At 38.6% G+C, this 24,017-nt stretch overlaps 1 long non-coding RNA gene across 1 annotated transcript in view; it reads left to right on the forward strand.

Moving 5' to 3' along the window:
- Nucleotides 1-24,017, forward strand: part of LOC105519273 — a 356,472-nt gene that overhangs the window by 14,546 nt on the left and 317,909 nt on the right. The window contains exon 2 of the long non-coding RNA XR_001002941.1: nt 3,819-3,955. This is a non-coding gene — a long non-coding RNA (uncharacterized LOC105519273). The remainder of the gene's footprint in view (nt 1-3,818; nt 3,956-24,017) is intronic.

Below are 24,017 nucleotides of genomic sequence, written 5' to 3' on the forward strand. Positions count from 1 at the left end.
AACTCATTGCCAAACCACAGTCACCTAGATTTTCTGTTATGTTTTCTTCTGTAAGTTTTATAGTTTCGTGTTTTGCATTTAGGTCTATGAATCCCTCGTTCTCATTAATTTTTTTTAAAGATGTAAGGTTTTTGTCTAGATTGTCTAGATGATTTTTTTTCATGTGGATGTCTACTTGTTTCAGGACTATTTGTTGAAAGGCTACCTTTTCTTTATTGAATTGCTTTTGTTCCTTTGTCAAAGATTAATTGATGATATGTGTGGGGGTCTATTTCTGAGCTCTCTATTCTATTTCATCCATGTGTATGTCTATTCTTTTGTGAATAGCATGCTATCTTGATTACTGTAGGTTTATAGTGTGCCTTGAAGTTGAGTAGTGTGAGTTCTCTAATTTTCTTCTTTTTTAGTGCCGTGCTGGTGATTCTAGGTCTTGTGCCATTCCCTATGTACTTTAGAATCCGTTTGTTGATATGTAGAAAAGAACTTACTGAGATTTCCCACCTTTAGGTGAGTTCCAAGGGCTAGACAGGCCTGTAGTTAGGGATAGAGTTTTCTCCCAGGTAGGGATAAGGTTCTGGTAGTCTTTCTCCCTTGGAAGCATAAGCCTGTGTTATTGAGAGCACTTTGGGTATATTTCACAATAGTTACTTTTACCTTCTTCTTGCCAAAGCTACAAGGGAATTTTTGTTGCTGCTTCACTGTGAAAGTAAAATCAGGTTCCTAGTGGTTAAAATTAAAAAGTATGTATCCCTAAGACTGCAACCCTTAGGATAGTCTCACCCTCAAGTTAGTTGCCTGGTTCCAGTAGTTAATCAAAATTACCATTTAAATATTTGTACCAGTTCATTGCTCCAGTGACTTCTCCTCCAAGGCAGCAGGTATTGGCTGTAACTCTTTGGATGAAGTTGTCTTGCCAGATTCAGTGTAGCAGTTTGCCTTTAGATTTCGGTTCTCCAACAGGTCTAAGAAAAGTCATTATTTTTCAGTATGTTCAGCTTTTTTCTTGTTGAAAGGATGGGAGTAATGACTTCTATTATTTTTTGATATCAGAACTGAAAACAGAAGTTCATGTCAAATATACTTGTCTGCCACTTTCTTTCTTCCCTCTTTCTGGGACCCTCATTACATGTATGTTTATATCATGGGAAAGGAAAAAAATGTTTTCATCTGCCTTGCTAGGCTCTGCAACTAGGCCTGATAATTTGGCCTGAAAATTAAACAGGCATAAGACCAATTAACAGGAGAAAAGCATATACATTTTATGTAATTTTTTATGTGTATTTGGCAGCCTTCATAGGAAAACAAAGATGTGAAGAAGCAGTTAGGACTGAGAGCTTATAAACCTATTTACCAAAAGAATAAGAATTTTGTAAAGAAGTGATAGGAGAAAGGAAAAGGGATTTCAGTTTCTGTGGTGGTAAATTGTGGGAAACTGACTATGAAATATATACAAGTAAATAATAGAAAATAAGAATTATTTTAGTAGATTTGTTTAGGTACATTTTGATGTTGACTCCCAGTGTGTAGCGAGTAGAATATTCTTCTCTGTGGTAAAGGGAAGACAACTTTCTAAAGGAAAACTTTATGACCTACTTTTAGGTAGAAAGGAGGAGGTCAGAAAGCCCCTCCTGCATTTGCTGTTTCTCAAGTACCTTCAGTTCAAAACAATCAATATGCCAAAGTGGAATATTTTGGAGTGGCACATTCTGAATCCCTTCAGTATGTGTATAATTTTCTGACAAGTCTCTGAGTCTCTGCTTATTTTTCTGCAACTATTTTCTTTCTACTCTTAAGGTGACTTTCTAATTTTTTCTTCAAAATCATTGATGATTTTTCTGCCATCACAAATTTGGTATTAAATCCATCTAGTAGATTTTTCATTTTTGTTATTACATTTTTCAACTTAAAGATTTCCATTTGGATTTTTTTAGTCTTCTATTTTTCCACTGAGATCCCTTATTTGTTGAGTCATTGTCCTCAAAATATTTTTTTAATTCTGTGCAATATATTCAGAATAGCTATAATGAAATTTTTGCTGCAAAATCCTACTTCTTAGTCTACTTACAGTTGGTTCTATTCAGTGCTTTTTTTTTTCTAAATGTGGTCTATACTTTCTCTAAATATGGTTTCACATTTAGTGTTTTATGTGTACTCTAATATTTGGTTGGAAACTGGACATTTGAGTTAATATAGTAATTTTGCATTCTGATTTTACTTTTTCTTTCTTTTTTCTTTTTTGTAACTCACTTGAACTTTAACTGTGAAATTTATCTCCCCTGTAGCATATGGCCATTTGTATATATGCCAAGATTTTTTATTTTTGTTATTTAGCCTGCTTTCCTAGGGGTCACCCCAGTGTCTGCATAGCTTAGTGGTCATCCAGTGATTTGGAGTGGGCTCTACTCAAATTCCATGTACCCATAATTCTTCCTCCCTCTGCTGACTGGTCTTTGGGTGTGGGCACAAAGTTGTCAGTTTTCAAGTCTTCTGTGACTTTCACTTTAAACTCAAACTGTCTTGGTTTTGCCCCACACACATGTATAGCTTCCTAGTCAGCCAGGTGTTCACAAAGAGCTTCTCTCATCATTTCTATGCCTCTCTTATTTCTAAGAGCTCTCCACTAAGTTTGTGCCTGGTTTACCATTTGCCTCAACCAGTACCAAAAATTTAGGCTACTAGACCTGTCAGTCACCCACTTATTTTCTACTGACAATGCTGCCTGTTGTAGGTTTTTGTCCTATGCCTGAAATTGAGCCCACCTGGTCTGGCATCAAAGTTATAGGTTTCCTGGCCAGCTGCACACTAGCAATGCTGTCATTGTTATTGGCCAAGCTGGGACGGGTGGTGAACATTAGCACTAGACAAGATTACAGACACTATTGTTTGTAGCTGAAGGACTAGCAGTTTTTCATAAATATATATTTCTCAAATTGTTCTTTGCATTTAGTCAAGTTTTAGAGTTCCAAGATGGTTGTTTTTGACAATTGTGTCCAGTTTTATCCTTTTTTTGTTGAGGTAAGAAGATTTGTTGATCTCTCCACTCCTCTATAGCTGTAAAGCTCACTCCGTATTTTTCCCTTTTTTGTTTGTTTGTTTTAGTAGAAAAGTATGCTTATAGATCATCATCTGGTTTCTAGGGAGAAGTCATTGCTACTGGTTTTGGTACTTTTTAAATGTTATATGATAAAATACATCACAAATTCACCTGATAAAAAACTTCAGATTTAAATTTAGGATTATAAGTTTTTTTTAAGGTAATCTCTTTGATCTTACATATGTATCTTTTTTTCTTATATGCCAGAAGTCCTGGTTCTTAATTATATCAATGTAATTATTCATTTTGTCTAACAATATACATGCACCAGCCTCAGAATAATAGTGTCAACATTACCACAAATACAGTTACTTAAAATGATTTGATGGTTTTTGCGTGTGTGTGTTTTTTACACTGCACTGTATGTTTTATAATATAATGGTGATGATATCTTCTGCTGCAATATATTTATGTATTTTCTACAGGTACCAGATTATGTCTGCTTGTCCTGGGGAAAAAAAATCTGTACATTCTCTCTTGTCAAATCCATAAACATGCTGTGCTTTATATCCATGATCAATGATACAACACATTTCAATGAAATTCAGAGCTATTTCACTGTCCAGTTCTGCTGCACATTTTTATTACACCATAATTCTGCTCACAACCTGATTCATTTTACATTCTGACTTTATGTCAGATGTACTAATGTACTTTTAGAATAAGGAATATTAAAGATTTTGAAAAATAGTTGTAAAATTGAGTATTTTCTGCCATTTCACAGCTCCTTCCCATTTGTGAGAGAGCCACATGCCATCAGCCTATAGACTGGGGAGAGTGTTCCAGATCTGTCACATTTCTGCAATTCCCAGAAGGCCGGTCATGAAAAACTTCCCTCTTCAGTTTATATATATGGCAGTGGTAAGTGGAGGCACGTAGATAGGAAATTTTACTCTGGTGAATTATATCTTGTATATTCTTCAAACTTAAAATAATAAAAACAAACTAAATGCTAGAAAACTAATGAACAAACAAAACCTTCCAAATACCCCTTCTCACCATTACATTTATTTGCAAAAAATACATTTTTAAAGTATCATGAAATTTTTCAATCATATGTCATATGCAGATATAGAAATAATAGTAAAGTAAAACTTCATGCACTCCCTACCCAGCTTCAGAAATTATACAATCATGATAAATATTGTTTCATGAATACCTCCATTCACTTACACTCATTGAGTATTTTTTGAATATAGTCCCAGACATCAAATTATTTCCTTTGAAAACAATTTCAGTGTGTATTTCCAAAACATAATACTTTAAAAAAGAACTGTATTTGCAGTCACAAAGGAAAATAATTTGTTAATATCATCAAATACCTAGCCATTATTCAAATTTCAAATTCTCTTACAAATACTATATTTTTGTAACAATTTGTGTAAATCAAGTCCAAAAATGTTTAATTCTTTCCATTGTTGAAGGAACCAGGTTATTTATCCTATAAAGTTTTCTGCCATCTGGATTTTGATAATTGTATCACCACGGTGTTGCTTAACATCTTCCTATAGTCTCTGTTTTTCCTGTAAATTGAGCATTAGTGCTAGTGGTTTAATCAGATACAGGTGGGTTTATTTGTAGCAATTCTACTTAATAAAAATTGCTGTGTTTTTCCTTAGTAAGCATTTACTGTCTGGTTGCCTCTCTTTTAGCAGGTGGTGATGATCAATGACTAGATACATCAGTTCATTAAAGGTTGCAAAAGGAGGCTGTTCTAACTCTATTCTTACTTTATACATCTATTAGATGTATGTAGAGGTGTATCTATGGATATATTTCTGAAATAAGTTTACCAATAGAAATTTTATAAATCAAGTAATGCAGTTTATATAGGAAAGGTGGGATAAATGCAAAATATTACAGTTCACAAATGAGTCATAAGCATAAAAGCATGTGGTATAATGCCATAGGAGAAGGAATTATCTCCAAAAAGTTTCTGTCTTCCTCAGATTCTAGAAAGCCCTTTGCAATTTCTCACTCAAAAGTTCTAGTTACATATATTCCTAATATTTAAAAAATAATGTTTATAATTGTTTTCTGTCTAAAAAGTTATGCGTGCTTATTTTAGAAAATATAGATCTATCTGAAGAAGAAGGGGAAATCTTCTCTAATTTCATTGCCTGGACAAAGCTACTGTCCAAGTGATTTCAAAGATCACTATTCTATAAGGGTCCCAGAACCTATTAAAGAATCAAGTCAGTAAACAATTGATAGTACTTGAGCTGCAGAATGAAAACACAAATGATGTTAAAAAGTACTTCAGCGGGATTTTTTCTGGAATTTTATATTGTGGGAAAATACACACAACATAAAATTTGCTATAATAGCCATTGTAAACTGTACAATTCAGTAGCATTAAGTACAATCCCATTTTGTGAAACTACCACCACTATTTAAACCCAGAACATTCTTATTTTCCCAACTGAAGTTCTTGTGATAGGTCTACAACTCTGTAAATATACTAAAAAAATTGAATTGTATATTTTAAGTTGTTGAATTTTATAATACAATTATATCTCAATAAATCTGCTTTTTTTTAAAAAAAGAAAAAGAGATAACAGTGACTAAAATAGGAAAAAGTCCCTTGCCCTCAGGGAGTTTGCCTTCTAGTGATAGTCATTACCATTATAATTCTCTGATACTTTTAGCAGAAACACAAAGTGATAGCCATTACCATTATAATTCTCAAATATGTTTAACAAAAACACAACCAATGAAACAGATTGCCTCTAGAAGATAAAGACTGGATATGTTATTCTTATAGACACCCTTGGATTTCCTGAATATAACCTCTAGTTTGCTGTATCTGACCCTAGTTCCCATGCACAGATGGCCAACCAAGGCTGCAACGGGGCAATTAATCCTGTATTTTCCTAAGCTCCTACATTAAAATTTGCAAGAAACATTATCGAAAGATAAAAACAGCATCTTACAGAGTGATGCTGATGTGGATTTTTAGATCCGGAAGCAGCCTTAGAGATTATTAATTTTAGCCTAATTATTTTACAAATAGGCAACTGACACCCAGGCAGATCAAGGACTTGGCCATAACCAATAAAGCACCATCTGACTCTACAAAGCAGTTATGTCCAAGGGCAGCGCTGTTCTGTTCTGTTTTGTTTTACTATGTCTGCATGTTTTTCCAGAAGTGTTGTCTGCTTGACAAGGTATTTGTAAAATAGACTTTGCTATCCCAGAAAAGATGGAGATTGGGTTAATACAGTGCATCAAATAAGCACTTTTAGTTTAGGTTTTTTGATGTCAATTCATAATGGTGAACAGCAAAGCTGCGGAAGAATGAGAGGCAGATTTACGAATAATACTGAATTTTTACCTATTTCATGTATGACTGTTCTGGGGTATGGCGGGTTCCCACATGAGCTTGAAGAACAAACTTAGTCTGAAAAGTCTTCATTTTGTCCAGTTATCTCAGAAAAATGTGTACATACAGAGAAAGTGATATCCCTGAGTGGTGAACCTCTTCCTTTTGTTCTTATCTGGTGGCAGAGTCAAAACAGACCTTCAGGCACCCACTTGTGTACTCTTTGGTTTTGATGCTTTGCAATAGAAATAATTTCCAAATGACTAACACTCACTTATGCCTCAATTAATCTAACCTAGTGAACATGACTGAAGCTTTCCTTGCCAATTAAAACCCTTGCCAAACCACAGCGCCCTGTTTCTGAGATTTTTGTTTTTGTTTTTTGAGGCACAGTCTCGCCCTCTCACCTAGGCTGGAGTGCAGTGGTGCGATCTTGGCTCCCTGCAACTTCTGCCTCTCAGGTTCCAACAATTCTCGTGCCTCAGCCTCCTGAGTAGCTGGGATTACAGGCGTGTGCCACCATGCCCAGCTAAATTTTGTTTTTTTAGTAGAGACAGGATTTCACCATGTTGGCCAGGCTGGTCTCAAACTTCTGACTTCAGGTGATCTGCCTGCCTCAGCATCCCAAAGTGCTGGGATTACAGGCGTGAGCCACCACAGCAGGTCACGGCTCTGTTTCTGAATGTGAGTACTCATTCACGTTGTGAAGTGTGGATTGTGGATGGAGAGAAAAAAGGATAAGGAAATTAGGCTGAAGCTATCAATACTTAAAGTGAGACTTTTCAAGCTCCAGTGGGACCACTGGCATGACTTTCAAGGAGGTTCCCTATAATTGTGGGTCACAGAGTATGGCTTCCATATTGCTTTGGTGGCAGGACCAGAAGAAGGCAATACTGAGCTTGGCCTTCCCCTCAGAGGTTGTGGGATCTCTTAATCAATTTTCTGTTGCTTACAACAGAATACCTGAAACTAGGTAATTTATAAAGAAAAGGAATTTCTTTCAGTCCTGGAGGCTGAGAAGTTCCAGATTGAGGTGATACATCTGGTGAAAGCCTTCTTGCTGGTAGGGGCTCTCTGCAGTCTCAGGGTGCTGCAGGGCATCACATAGTGGGTGGCGAGAGCACTGACATGCTAGCTCAGGTTTCTCTTCCTCTTCTTACAAAGCCACCAGTTACACCCCATGATAATCCATTAATCCATGAATGGATTAATCTATTCAAGAGGGCAGAGTCTTCCTGAATGATCCAATCAACTATTAAAGGGCCCACTTTTCATACTACCACATTGGGGATTAAATTTTCAACACATGAAATTTGGGAGACACATTCAAACTATAGCATGAGGTAAAAGAAGCATGAGTAATTCCTTGGATTAAATGTGGAGCCCAGGAAAGGGTGGCACTGAGGCCTTTGTTTCTGAAGAGTGAGGAGATCTCAGCAGAAAGAGGCAGATGGACATGGCACAGATTCACAGTGCGTCAATTAGAACAGAAAGGAGTCTGTCAACACTTTAATGTAGGATCTCAGATTTTAGTCCTCTAACGGTGTGGTTGGATAAAAATGTAAATTAAACTGTATGTTGAAAAACAAAATTGCATTTCGTTTCCATTCACTGTAGAGCTTTTCAACATACAGTTTAATGAGAAATTATGTTGCAAGCCTAGGAATTAGGAGGAAGAGGGAAAGTAGGGGTGGCAGTAAATGAAGGGTCCATAATTGTATAATTGTTGCTGAGAGCATGCTTACTCTTTTTTTTTTTTTTTTTTTTGAGTCGGAGTCTCACTCTGTCGCCCAGGCTGGAGTGCAGTGGTGCCATCTTGGCTCACTGCAAGCTCCACCTCCCGGGTTCACGCCATTCTCCTGCCTCAGCCTCCCAAGTAGCTGGGACTACAGGCATGCACCACCATGCCCGGCTAATTTTTTTTTTTTTTTGTATTTTTAGTAGAGACGGGGTTTCACCGTGTTAGCCAGGATGGTCTCGATCTCCTGACCTCGTGATCGACCTGCTTCGGCCTCCCAAAATGCTGGGATTACAAGCGTGAGCCACTGAGCCCGGCTGCAGGCTTGCTCTTTTAACGGGTGCAGGCTGCGTGGTGTCTGAGTGGCTGGCATGATTTAATAAGAGCAATTTGGAGTCATTATGCATATATTTTTCTTTTTAAAATATCATCTGAGCATCATAACAACTATGACAGATAGATTAGGCACATATTACCTTCATTTTAGGTGAGGTGGTCCAAAAACAAGGTGATTAGCTTTCCCAAGGTTATGGATTTGTTTATTCAAGGGCGTGAGTTAGTTGAAGTGGAGCAAGAAGTCAGATCTAAGGGTGAGCCAGGTGGCCTTATACTGATACCCTTTATCATGCTTCCTTTGTCATGTCCATGACAACCATGTTTCTTCTAAGGACCCTCAGATTGCGAGGGCAGATCCTATATTGAAATATCTTGCGTTTGCCTACTGCATTTGCATTAGTCTAAAAATTTGCTTGAAGGCATCTATCATGCTGATGGTTAGAACATAAACCTGTGTTGGGGGAAAAGATTTGAGTTGCCTACAATGATTTGTGGTTAATGAATTGTCCTAAGGGTTTTATGTGTCCCTCTCCCACTGCTTTGCATGGTAGTTGTCTCATCCCCATGAAAAGACTTTTCTCATTTGAACTGTTTTTATGAATAGAGGGCTCTTTCATTTTCCACAGCCGATTTCCTTTTATTGTCTTTATTGCATTTTAACAAGGAGACAAATGACACCACAAACAGAGGCAAGGGAGACTGACTCCTCTCGCCTTGCCTTTATGTGTTTTTATTAACCTTTGTTCATCCCTTAGTTCAGGCTGTGGGATGTAGACCTTTAGTGCAGGTCATAAATGAACAGCTAGATTTGAAACTTGATGGAAGAGCTCTCTCATGGGACAGAGGAGTCCCTGAAACAATATTTGTTTTTAAAAATTGTGTGTGAAGTTATAATGACAATGATAGAAATATCAATTATAGTAATAAACATTGTAACACTGAGCATTGAGGTATATAGGCAGAAAGAAATATTTAGTATCCTCTATATGCTAGGCATTCTATATATTTTTCTGCTATACAAATAATATATGAATACATTTATATGATACAAACTTTAAAAGATATGGGGGTACATGTGATAAATGGTCGAAATTATCTTTCTTTTTCCCTCAAATACCACTAATTTCATCATATGTATCTATTAACAATTTCATCTACATATACATATACACACTCATATCTTAATGTTTTGTCATGCATGAGTTCAAAACCTCTGCATATTATTCAATGACATTCTAATTTGCTTAACAAAATCTACTCTGCATATTATTCAATGACATTCTAATTTGCTTAATTTTAAAGGCTTACTATTTGCACTTTATGTAAATCTTCCTTACTTTTTGTTTTTTGTTGTTGGCAGCATTTGCCTCTTCAGAGAGATTTAAAGTTTTTGGTTGTTGTTAACACAGTGAAAGCTTCAATAAACATCCTTGAACATACATGTCTTCCCATAGGATGCATTTCTAGAAATGGAATGCATGTGTGGAAGGATTTGTACATCTCGTGGTTTGGTAGGTAGTGATCAATTCCCTGTAGCGGCTATGCCACTTCAGGCAGCCACCATATTGTATGAGTGTGACTCCCGGCTCTGTGTGTGCTTTTACTCCTCAGAATACCCTGACAAAGGAAAACTCTAATCCTTATTTTTATCAATAGAGAATAACAAGCTTCAGAAATGTTGAAGTAAAATTGCCTGCGGTTACACAGCTATCATGTGGAAGATGAGCTTTATTCCCCACAAAGGCCTGTGCTCTTTCTGTATTCAGGACATTTTCGGCATGAGGTCCGTAATATCTAGCTTTGCTACTAAGTTGGTTTTATGTGTTTGGGAAGTCATATCATCTCTCTGGTTCAATTTTCCTTTTCTATAAAATGAAGTAGTTGGACTAGGTGCCTTAGACTCCTTTGACTTTGAATTGTAAACCTGTTTTGGGGAGTATTTTATAAATGCCAGTGCCAGTATCATTTTTGGCTGGATTTTGAAAGTATTTCTTTTGCTTGAGATTTCACTTTTCAAGGGGGAAAGGACTTGAATTGGGATTAACATTAGGAATATTAATACGGTTAATATTCATCATCATAAGTAAAATTGTTAAGCATGGCCTATGTACTAAATACTATTCACTTTTTCAAGTGCTTTACATGCATTATTTTGTACCGTTCCCTGTATTCTGGTGAGCCAGGTATGGTTATCGTCTTAATTTTACAGATGAGAGAAAGAGTGAGGGAGGACAAGACTCTCATCTAAGATCACACAGCATGTGGTGAGCATTTGAACTCAGACTTTCAGAGACTGAGCTGAGAAGCAAAATTTTTGTGAGTGTGGGAGGGGGAAGCATTTTGTGGAGGAAAAATACAGTAATTCTTCTTTGGACTATGATTAGGAAAGGAAGGGTCAAAAAACAATGAATTTTCTAGACAACTAAAACTTACCCTCTTTAGGTTCAAAAGTTAACCTTTAACAACTTGGGATAAAAATCCTTTTATAATGTGTTACATGCTCTTCTGTTTACTTTTAATTTGTTTAATTTAACCCTTTCTTTTTGGGACAGTGTCATTGTATAGGTATTTATTAGTTCCTTAATAGATTCCAACTCTTGGGAATAATTAAACTGAATAAATCATTCTTCCTTTTGTCTGAATGGTCTCGAATTGGCAAGCATTTTGAGTATTTCAGGTTCTTTTTTACAGTTACGCTTCTCTTGCCTCAGCATCAAGGTGTCAGCTTTGAAGGCCACTATTGTGTGGAGAAGGTGCGACCAACTGGAGACAGGCTGTGCCCTTTGGATAGGGGACCGCATAACTCAACATCCAAACGGGACCCTGTTATTATTTAAGCAGGACAACAGGAATAAGATGAGACTGCTTATTCAAACTGGGATTTACAGTCACTTTACTTAAGGCCAGGTCCACATTCTGAGTCACTTGCTTGCTTGTTAAGGAATCTTGTCACAAATAATATTTAGTTTCTCTGAACCACATTTTCCTCAATTGTACATTGGGCACAATAATGCTAACTTGTAAGAATTAGAGAGAATGTCCATAGTAGGTGCCTTATGATAGAGCTGCCACGTGGGTTCTTGAGAGGATTGAAAGTCAAGGGCATAACACAGGAACTACTTGTTGGCTATTTTTAGGCTATGATTATTTTGCTTTCTGTTGCTGTAATTGTGTCTACATCTGGCTACTCCCTCCAGCATTCTCTTCTTAGCTACTTCCAATCTGATGTGGGCTAGGAAACAAGATAGCTGAAGTGTTAGTATTCCAGAAAAGACTCATCTCTGAGTTAGGTGCGAGTTTTTTGGTTTTGTTTGTTTTTTGTACAAGTTTTCATCTTAACTGCTTCAAGTATTAGTCTTTGACCTGGTCATTGGCCTAAACAATAAATGTTGTCATAATTCATCACTATATAGGTAATGCTTCTTGGTGACTTTCTGTATTTGAATATTATGGTTTGTCAGCATAGTACTGGTATAAAAATAGGCAGGTATAAAAGTAAAAATATGTTTTATTATGTAAAAATATTGATCAATAGAACAGAACAGAGAACCTACAAATAAAGCCAAATTCTTGCAGCCAACTGACCTTCAACAAAGGAAACAAAAACATAAAGTGGGGGAAAGAACAGACACACTATTCAAAAAATGGTGCTGGGATAACTGGCCAGCCATATGTAGAGGAATGAAACTGGATTCTTATCTCTCACCTTATACAAAAATCAACACAAAATGAATCAAAGACTTAAATCTAAGACCTGAAACCGTAAAAATTCTAGAAGATAACATCAGAAAAACCCTCAAGACATTGCCTTAGGCAAAGACTTCATGACCAAGAACCCATAAGCAAATGCAACAAAAATAAAGATAAATAAATGGGACTTAATAAAACTAAAAACTTCTGCATAGCAAAGACACAATCAGCAAAGTAAACAGACAACCCAGAGTGAGAGAAAACCTTTGCAATCTATACATCTGACAAAGGAATCCAGAATCTACAAGGAACTTAAACAAATCAGAAAAAACAACAACAAAAACAAAACAAAACAAAACAAAAAACCACCAAACAGTCCCAACAAAAAGTGGGCTAAGGACATGAATAGACAATTCTTAAAAAAAGATATAGAAATGGTAAATAAACATGAAAATATGCTCAACTTCACGAATGGTCAGGGAAATACAATTCAAAACCACAGTGTGATACCACCTTACTCCTTTTTTTTTTTTTTTTTTTTTTGAGACGGAGTCTCACTCTGTTGCCCGGGCTGGAGTGCAGTGGCCGGATCTCAGCTCACTGCAAGCTCCGCCTCCCGGGTTCACGCCATTCTTCTGCCTCAGCCTCCCGAGTAGCTGGGACTACAGGTGCCTGCCACCTCGCCCGGCTAGTTTTTTTGTATTTTTTAGTAGAGACGGGGTTTCACAGTGTTAGCCAGGATGGTCTCGATCTCCTGACCTCGTGATCCGCCCGTCTCGGCCTCCCAAAGTGCTGGGATTACAGACTTGAGCCACCGCGCCCGGCCATATACCACCTTACTCCTACAAGAATGGCTGTAATCAAAAAATCAAAATATAGTAGATGTTGGCGTGGCTGTGGTGAAAAGAGAACACTTTTACACTGCTGGTTGGTGGGACTGTAAACTAGTACAACCACTACGGAAAACTTAAAGTAGACAAATTGTAGTCTACAATTGATCCAGCAATCCCATTACTGGGTATCTGCCCAGAGGAAAAAAGAAATCATTATATGCAAAAAAGATACCTGCACACATGCATGTTTATAGCAGCACAATTGGCAATTGGAAAAATATGGAACCAGTCCAAATGCTCATCAATCAAGTGGATACAGAAAATGTGGTATATATACACCATGGACTACTCAGCCATAAAAAGAAACAATGGCATTTGGAGCAACATGGATGGAATTGGATACCATTATTCTATGTGAAGTAACTCAGGAATGGAAAACCAAGCACTGTATGTTTTCACGCATAAGTGGCAGCTAAGCTATGAGGATGCAAAATCATGAGAGTGATACAATGGACTCTGGAGACTCAAGGGAAAAGTTCAGAGTGGGTCGAGGGATAAAAGACTATACGTTGGGTACAGTGTACACTGCTTGGGTGATGGGTGCACCAAAACGTCAGAAATCACCACTAAGGAACTTCTTCATGTAGCCAAACACCACCTGTTCCTCCAAAATATATTGAAATAATTTAAAAAATTATAGTTATGTTGACAGGAAATTTTTAGTAGTTTAGCTCAATAAGGTTTAATTTCCCACCAGCTTGCAGGGAGGGAGGGGCTTCTCCAAAGCAGTGAAATTGGTTATAAAATAACTTTGATAGTATCTGGTAATTTGGGAGGTAAAGTTCCAGGTGTGAAAGTAGGAACAATCTAATTTTTTGCTTCACAGAAAAACAAAACATAGTAATAATTGTTAAGAAGGCAGTGAACTTAACTGTCCTTTTTATACAAAGGGAAAGAATTACAGGAGTTTATAACATGCTTGTAATATGAAAGGCTCATGTAGGATAAATTAAATTCTGCTGTAATTTTCCTCTGTTATTTAAAAATCAAAATAAGGAATTACTATTTTTTTTCTATTTGCTCTACTAAAATAGAAGCAGAGACCATATATGTATTACTACTTTATCCCTAGCATTCCACACAGACTGTGGTACATAGTAACCTCTCAATATTTAATAATTAAAAATAATATATCTTAAATGCATATTGACAACGTGAAGTATAGATAATTGCAATCTAGTAAATTAAGTGTTACTCTCCTCAACAGCTGTGTAAGAATATATGCAGAATAAAGTGACTTTTGCTTCATTCTGCATCTTTTTCAGATAACCTGGTGACCTATTCTTAGTAGAGACTGATTATTTGGGGGATATGGAGATATCACTGCAGTATATGTAACTAAACAGTAATAGTATTTTTTTCCTGAGCAAGAAAACATCTATTTAAATAAACTAATGGTCCCACTATACTTACTTATTTTACACACACTAATTCAGACACTTAAACATTTAGAGTACCTGCTATATGCCAGGCACTGTACTATGTATTAGCCATTGCTGGAAAAAAGTGGGAGTGGTGAATAAGTCACTTTATAGTTATTCGTGATGAGTATGAGTATTTTGGCTCTACTTACAAAAGCTACCCAGTGTGTGTGTGTATAGTTACTGGTCATTTTTCCTTGTGTGTGTGTGTGCGCGTGTGTTTGACAAGATGATAGCCATTGTTTTGTTTCCCTGTGTTTCCCATTGCTAGTTAAATGATTGGGCATCTTTGTTCTGCCCCAAAAGATAAGAGTCTATTATATGCCTCATCACTGTAAAATGAAGTACGCTCTAGACAGCCATGGTGAATGACTAACAGAAATGCTGGATGCTGGGATAGTTAATATTGAGTGTCAACTTGATTGGACTGAAGGATACAAAGTATTGTTCCTGGGTGTGTCTGTGAGGGTGTTACCAAAGGAGATTAACATTTGAGTCAATGGACTGGGAGAAGCAGACCCACCCTCAATCTGGGTGGGCACCATCTAATCAACTGTCAGCACAGCCAGGATAAGAGCAGGCAGAAGAATATGGAAGGAATAGATTTGCTGAGTCTTCCCGCCTCCATCTTCCTCCTGTGCTGGATGCTTCCTGCCCTGGCTCCTCAGTTTGCAGATGTCCTATTGTGGGACTTCACCTTGTGATCCTGTGAGTCAATATTCCTTAAGAAACTTCCTTTCATATATCCATCGATCCTATTAGTCCTGTGATAGGGAACCCTGACTAATACAGATGCCCTCTTCCTTTTTTGCCCGTTTTTGTTGTGTTTGGATGGAAATGTTTGCAAATACATCCATGTTCAATCGTTTTCATTAATGGTGGTGAACAGAATGTGGGTGCGCAAACTCAGCAGCAAACATTTCCAATGTGATTTTTGGGTTTGGCATGTGGACAGACTGCACAGCCAACCAGCCTCTCCTCTGCCTTCTCCCTCTACCCAACCTTCCTTTCTCTCCTTCTGCCCCCACCTTAAATTCCCACTCTTTAAAATTTTTGATGATCCTTTTGTTGCTCATGTATTTTACCACCGGTTGCTGAGCCTCAGCTTATGGTAGCCACTGTGTCAGGGCCTATGGCTCTAAATGTGGTTTCTAAGCTTTAGAAAGCTAACAGTCCAGTGAGGAAGATAGATATAAAAATAGCCATGTGAATATGTTTAATTAAACATTTGTGAGAAGAATTATGAAACCCCTGAGGAGGGCTTGATTGTGCTCTCTAGGGAGTAGGAAATGGCTTCATAGAGGCAGTCAAGGGTGGACATCAGGGGCTCTGTCATTTCCAGGACTAGTCTCAGGCCATGTGTTAGGATATTTAGGCTCAATTTCAATTCTTCTAAAGAGCTGTGTGAGTTAAAGAAAATATGTTAACTTTTTGGTGCTTCAGTTTTCTTATCACTGACAGCGGATAAGAATCTTCACTGCTGTGAAGACAGAGTAAAACAATATTTGAGAAAGCTCTATGATAAGTTTTAGGCAATTCCAAATGTTATCTTCATTTCACAGTTATAAGAAATAGCCTGGGCTATTGATACTGATAGTTCTTCCTAGCCAGTTACTCTCTCTACATCTTTCTGGAAGAATCTGTGCAAGACCAGGGCCCTTTCCTGAAAGATACAACAAAATGGGACATAAGGGCTTGAATTCCAGCCCTTCAAAAAGCTGGAAGTTTTAAAAATGATGTTAATGATGACATTGCGTTATTGTCTTGGAACACTTAGAGCATATCCAAGCACTTACCCAGCCAGGATCCCATATGTCATTTAGGTTAGAACAGGTGTCACCATCTTTGCTTTATAGACGTGTTCACTCACTGTGGGACAAAAAACAAAGAGGATTGATTTGTGCTAACATCAGAGTAGAGTAATTGAGTGTTAACATTCTAAAAGGCAAGAGATCTTAAAAATAGCAGTGTAATCACATATAAAGAAAACAATGTGGGCATAGATGTAACAACCTTTGCAGGGTCACATAATTAATTAGGGAATAGAAGCACACCTCCAACCCAGGGCTCTTCTGACTGTTGCTGAAACATACTGGGCCACATCTTCATCTTGAATTCATCTTCAGTGGTTGAGCTCTTCAACCTTTGCCTTTAAATTTGATGTTGTATACTCTTCCTTCCTACCTCACAGCTTCCCTCTCAATTGACTGATAATCTTAAAAACTAGGACTTAGTTGTATTAAGGGCGCTTACTAGATATAGTAATCCAACATTTTGCAGATGAAATAACACATTATTTTGCCATTGATAGGTCTTCCTTTGTTTTACCAATTAGACTATTTTGTAAGGTTGAATATTCTGCTCTGGAATTTACCTAAAGCACTCTCGGCATGCCAGGAGTTGCTGCAGTCTCTGTGGACTTCAGACTTAGCCTTTGATTCCATCTTGTGCTCTGAAGGACATAAGGAAAGGAGGGCAGTACATCTGCAGAGCTTCAAGTGTTAACTCTAGCTGCGCCCCTAAGCCAATCTTGGCAAAATTGACACTAGGCTCTACCCCACCAGTAAATATGCCAGACAAAAATAGATTCAATTAATTTCCTCTCATTTAGATCCCTGAACTGACCCTTAAGATACCAGTGTTGCTTTACATGGCTTTTAGTCCTGTGTTCATGTTCTGAGATTCTTCGGCATAGATAGTAAATGGCTAGGTCTTGGGTAGTCCTCATTTCTGGGGAAACAGATATTTCCCCTTACTTCCCTCTTTCTGCAACAACTGGTCACAGGAAAGAGGGGACTAAAAACTATTTGTTAGATATTGATAAAGGATGTAATATCAATAAAATAGAATGAAGATCATTAACATGTTAGATAGAATGGCCCTGCAGGAGGGATAAGCTTTATCCTATGAGTTTACTGCAAAGGAAGAGCTTGTGTTCCTCTTCCTCAGTTGCAAGCCCCTCTTAATGAAAGTGATGGTATGAAATCTTCCAGTCATTGAGGACCTGCTGCAAGCCTGGCCCCGAATACAATATTAGAGCTGAAGATTTTAAAGAAAAATGGCATCCAAGTCCCAATGTTACTGGGGGGCAGGGGGTCCTTGTTCTTAGAGCTCCCAAGATGCCAAGATGGTGGCGGGATGCTTCCAAGATGGCGGCAAGCCTCGTGTTCTCTGACCTGGGGTTCTTGGCCTCACGGGTCCATTCCTTGGAATCTTGGGCCATGCAGTGAGTGTTATAGCTCTGTGAGAAGCCGTGGGTCACGGAAGAGAACTGTAGAACCCAGTGACTAGTGTTCAGCTTGATTAGTGCAAACCTGGGCACTTAGCCGTGCAAGAACAATGGCAAGCCTTTAGCCTGATTGGGAGTGGCAATGGGCGCCTTACTGCATCAGGAGGAGTACAGTGGACACCCTGCCGGATCCGGAGGGCTGAAAGTCAGCGGAGGGTCTGTGATGGCAGCAAACAGCAGTGGTGGATGGTGAGCGAAAGCTCAGCTCGAGCCCTAACAAACATGGACCAGAAGAGAGTGCAGTTGCAAGATTTAATAGAGTGAAAACGGAGCTCCCATACAAAGGGAGGGGACCCAAAGAAGGTAGGCCTTGCCGGCTCCGGTGCCTGGGTTTATATCCCAGCATTGTCCCTCCCACTGTGCTCTCAGGCGATACATGATTGGCTCTTTCTTTACCTCCTGTTTTTGCCTAATTAGCATTTTAGTGAGCTCTCTTTACTACCTGATTAGTCGGATGTGGGCTAAGTTGCAAGCCCCCTGTTTAAAGGTGGATGTAGTCACCTTCCCAGCTAGACTTAGGGATTCTTAGTCAGCCTAGGAAGTCCAGCTAGTCCTGTCTCTCACCAGCAACCAAGATGCCTATAGTGAAATTGGAAGAAAAAAGCAAAAGACAAAGAGTTGAGGAAGTTTCTTGGAGGAGGTGACACTGGAATATAGCCCTGCAAAAGGCAGAAAGACAGACATGAGGTGGAGGGGGAAAACTGATTGTGTTTCAGAAAACATCGATGAGATAGTCAATGATTAAGAACAAATTGTGGGATAAAACTTTCCAGGTAATCTGTGCATTTTAACTAAAACAGTTTTTAGTGTAACTGCCTTCCTCATTATTTTTTTTGGCTGATCAAATATATTTTAATATAAGACTGTGAAAAGTTAATTTATAGAAGAGAATAAATTCGTACATATAAAACATTAATTTACTAGTAATTAAAAATACAAAATAAAAAAAGAACTACTTTTTGCCTATCAATTGGCAAAGATGTAAATAACAATAAAATATGCTGCTGGTGAAGATGAAGAAAGGCAAGCACTCCCATACGAGGAAGGGGAGAAATTTGGTACAATTGTTGGGAAACCGTTTGGCAGTCTGTATCAAAGTCTTAAAAACTTCCAAGGCACTAATCATGTTTAAAGAAATAGTGTTTTTATAGGAGTAAATAAAAACATATATGCAAGGAAATTCATTGCCATGTTCCTTTTTTAAAAATAAGGAATATTAGAAAAAAAACCCTACATTTAATAACAGATGATTAAATATGCTACATACTTAGGATATTATTCTTGCATTAGAATAAGATTTTGGCAATACTATGTAGTAATCGCTACCATGTGTTGAGGATTTACTCTATATCAGGCACTACGCTGGTAACATTGTCTATAAATCTTACTTTTAATCATTAATACAATAGATTGATTTCTCATTAAATTTTATTTACTTATTTAGTATTTTTATAAATTTATGGGGTACAAGTGTAATTTTATTACATGCATAGATTTTACAATGGTGAAGTCAAGACTTTTAGGGTATCCATCACTCAGATAATGTGCATTGTATCCATTAAGCAATCTTTCTTCATTGTCCTCCTCCCACCCCTTCACCCTTCCAAGTCTCCATTGTCTACCATTCTATATTATACATCTAAATGTACATATTCTTTAGCTCCCACTTATAAGTGAGAACATGCAGTATTTGTCTTTCTGTGTCTGACTTGTTTCACTCAAGATAATGACACCTAGTTTCATCTAGTTTTCATTTTTTTATAGCTGAATAGTATTCCATTGTGTACGTATATCACATTTTCTTTATCCAGTCATCTGTTGGTAGACATTTAGTTTGATTCCATATCCTTGTTATTGTAAATAGTGTTGTGATAAACATACAGATGCAGGTGTCTTTTTGATATAGAAAGTATTTTCCTTCCTCATTGTGTTTTATTATTGTTATAGAGGAAATGTTCAATGAGAGTTGAGTATTAAGATGTTTCCAAAACTGGTCCTAACCTACCTTGCCAAGCTTCAGATTTTCTTACTTTAGAGATGAGAAACATGAGGCCTAGAAAATTATTTAAGGTCAAAGAACAAGTCAGAGGCAAAGTCAAGAGTGAAGCCTCCAGATCTCGATGCCATGTCAACGAGTATGTTCTTCTGGAATAATTACATCTCACCTTACAAACATTTATGGAAAATGTATCATACGCCAGGCACTGGTCTAGGAATTAAACACACAATAAACGTAAATCCTGTGCTCTCAGTTTACAACCCTTGGGGAAGACAGTCTCACTAAAATAAATAAAATAATAAATAAGCTAGCTGGGTACAGTGGCTCACGCCTGTAATCCCAGCACTTTGGGAGGCTGAGGAAGGCAGATCATGAGGTTAAGAGATTGAGACCATCCTGGTCAACATGATAAAACCCCCATCTTTACTAAAAATACAAAAATTAGCTGAGTGTGGTGGCACACACCTGTAGTCCCAGCTCCTTGGGAGGCTGAAACAGGAGAATTGCTTGAACTGGGGAGGAGGAGGTTGCAGTGAGCCGTGATCGCACCACTGCATTCCAGCCTGGTGACAGAGCAAGATTCCATCTCAGTAAATAAATAAATAGATAAATAAATAAGCTAGCAACTGAACCACAAATCAAGTCCTTTTTGGAAGAAAACAGGGTATCAACTGACAAAACGCTGTCTGGTGTGACAGAAGTGATAACAAATGGACGTATTGAGCCCAGTGGTGGCAGAGAGGAGGAGCTTATTGACCTACCACGAGTGGGTTAGCAGAGACACCTCGGACTGATGACTAACATTTGTTCAGAACTTATCAAATCCCATGCACTCTTCCACGTGCCCTATGTAGGTCAACTTAGATAACCCTCGCAGCAATCCTGTGAGGGTAATACCATGATTAGTATTATTTCCCACTTTGCAGAGGATTAAATCAAGGCAATGAGAGGCTGAGTGACTCGCCCAGCGAGTCAATCAACAGGAGCCAGAGTTTGAGCTCCAGTCTCTATTGCCTGCTTGTCTCTCTCTACCTAGTATGATGCTTGGATTGGCAATCGAAGGATGTAGAGAAGAAACTAATTCTAGGAAGAGAGAATGAGGTGTTGGCTGGAGGGTGCTGAATTTGTTTGGAAAACTTTGGGAAATTCGCTTTTGGAGGTGGAGGTGATCTTTGCACAGTGGGGGTGAGGTGTGCTTGGCCATGAGGCATGAGCCTTGCGAGGCCTAACTGAGGAGCTTGGCTCTGCTCCGTTAGGCAACTGGAAGCCATTGAAAGCTTAAGCAGGGAAGAAACACGATCCAGCCTGCCTCTTTGAACAACTTCTCATTCATCAGTCCACAAAGTGACTGACACGGGTTCAGTCAGCTTCTAGATCCCTGACCCTGTAACCAGGGTTCAGTTGTACTCTTCTTCTAGTAAAAAAGGAATGGCCTCAAATGGAAACCATTGCTACAGGGGGTTAATAAAATCTGCTGGGGCCAAGAAAGCTAAACCACCATTTAAAAACCTTCCTGCATAGCTGGCGGCTGCAGTGCATAGCTTGCAGGGGTGGCTGATCTGTGTAGTCTTCCTTGACAGTATATTGCTTTGCATACTCCTCGTAAACCTTTCTGTTTGTTTTGTGGGAGGGTAAAGTGCCTAAGAGAGCTTATCCAGGAGGAAAATAAAGAAAGAGCGGGCCTTAAATCTTCATCAAGTTTCAGAAACCTTCAAACCAACACGAGAAACTCTCAGATTTGGGACTCAGAAAACTGGGGGCTCTACCTGCCTCCTTCCTCCCTCCCATTCCTCGTTCCTGATTGCATGACACCCCTTCCCTTTCTCAAGTCTTATCTCTGAATTCCACCTCCTAACAGACCAATGTTCTTACAGTGCCAAAACCTCATGCTGCAGTTCCCCAGGGCAAGCCTGCCCTTTCCAGAACTGCCCACCTTTCAAAATTACTTCCTTACATTTCTAGTTATAGCTATTAAACTCCTCCTGGGGCTGAGCTCAATCAAATATGTGTTAGGAAGAGACCAATTTAATTAAATTGCATCCCACTAAGGTGTAAATAATGTGTAGCCCCAAACCCATCCCTACAATCATCCCAGGTATGTGGAGGTCATATTTCAGGATCCCTTAAAACATGCCTCCTTTCTAGATGCCTTTGCCAGAAGCTGAGGCAGACTTGCTCCTTGTGTACTCTAGCCTCTATCCTGCAGTTTTTGAAACATTTGTCTTCACCTCCTAGTTAAGACCAGCTGTTGTCCCTTCCCCCAAACTTGGGGTCCCCTGGCCTGTTCTGTACAAACCTGTAAGTGTTTGTCTTTGCTGTGTGGATCACATTCAGTCTCAGAACTTGGAAACAGGAAGGGTAGACAAATGATTAGGAGACGGGGGCCAGGCGCAGTGGCTCACGCCTGTAATCCCAGCACTTTGAGAGGCCGAGGCAAGTGGATCACCTAAGGTCAGGAGTTCGATACCAGCCTGGCCAACATGGTGAAATCCTGTCTCTACTAAAACTACCAAAAATCAGGCAGATGTGGTGCCGGATGCCTATAATCCCAGCTACTTGGGAAGCTGAAGCAGGAGAATCGCTTGAACCCAGGAGGTAGAGGTTGCAGTGAGCTGAGATTGCACCGCTGCACCCAAACCTGGGCAACAAGAGCGAGATTCTGTCCAAAAAAAAAAAAAAGGAAAAGGAGAGGTGTCGCTGAGAATGAATTATGTACATCTAAAAGAGAAATGCAGTTTTCTTGAAAAAACAATTTTATCAGATGTGATTAGAAGAGTTTGCAGTGACAATCAAATGATGTGACAAAATATCCAACAAGTTTATGTTTGGGTGCTGAGTTTGGACTAGGAGATGGAGGACTCTCTAATTCCAATTTTGTTTAAGTTACTTACCATCCTTGGGTCTAAATGTCATTATCTGTAAAATGAGGAGGTTGGGCCAGATACCTTCAGCTCCTTTTAGATCTAATTGTAATTATCAAGTATTGGATATCACATGAAGACTTTGGACCTGTGTGCTATAACACTGACCTCCTGTTGTGTGGACCACTAATTTCTCTGCTGTAGTGCAGATGAAAGGCCACACTCACAGAAAGACATGGTAGAAAGGACACTGAACTTAAAACCAAAAGACTGGGTTCTAGTTTGGGTTGGCCTAGTAATGTAAACAAGTGGCGTTTCAGTTTCTTTGTCTATAAACTAGGGCTAGCAAGTCCTCTCCTGTTTTTTTCTTTTTCCGTATTGGAAACCACACAGCTACATACCTGTTGACTCTTTTTATTATTTTCAGAAATGGCTCTGAACTGTGTGTGGTGGCTGACATGTTTAATTCCAGTTCTTTGGAAGGCTAAGGTTGGAAGATCAAATGAGCTTAGGAGTCTGAGGCCAGCGTGGGCGACATACAGAGACCGTGTCGGAAGGATTGCCTGAGCCCAGGAGTTTGGGGCTGCAGTGAGCTATGATCATGCCACTGCACACCAGCTTGGGTGATAGAGGAAGACCCTATCTCTAAACATAATGAAAACAAATTAAAAATTGAAAAAAATTAAAAAGAAGCCACAGATATGTATTTAAAAAAGAAATCATGGCTTTGGTTCTGAAAGTCATGTGTAACCAGAATTTGTGTTACTTGGTGGCTGCTGCAGGCAGGGACAGGTGCAGGGATAAAGATAAAGTTTCCTGACTTGGGTTTAATAGACCCTTGTGCCCCAATTACATGTAACTGGATTTCTCTTTTGTAAGCCACGAAATGGAAAATCATTGATTACATGCCTGAAAATAAAGAACACTAATAATTAAATAACATGATTGCAGAGAATAATGACATTTCAGTTTTATGAGAGAAACAATTTAAATGTTTTCTTGCCTTAAATCTCTAAGTGAAATGCTGAGGAAAAACAAGACAAAAGATCTCCCAAGCAAAAGGGAACACTTTCAAAAGCAAGCTCAGGTCCTGGACTATCAACTGTGTCAACAGGAAGACAATAGAGGTGAGGTTAATGGCATTTTTCTTAATTCCATCTGTTTCAGGCATGGATGATCTTTGACCTTTCTGGGTTTTATCTATCACTGAAAAGATTCTCTTGGACTACATGGGTTTAGTGTCTTCCCTGATTGGAACACATGATTGACAAGCATATATTTCCCATCATAGCTAAAGGTGCTGGTTACAGGCAAGAATGAAAGGAGCTTCGACCTCAGCCTCCTTCAAGGGCAGGACCCCCAGAGAGGTCATGT

The sequence above is a fragment of the Colobus angolensis genome, unplaced genomic scaffold (genome assembly GCF_000951035.1).
Source record: "Colobus angolensis palliatus isolate OR3802 unplaced genomic scaffold, Cang.pa_1.0 Scaffold342, whole genome shotgun sequence".
Classification (NCBI taxonomy): Eukaryota; Metazoa; Chordata; class Mammalia; order Primates; family Cercopithecidae; genus Colobus; species Colobus angolensis.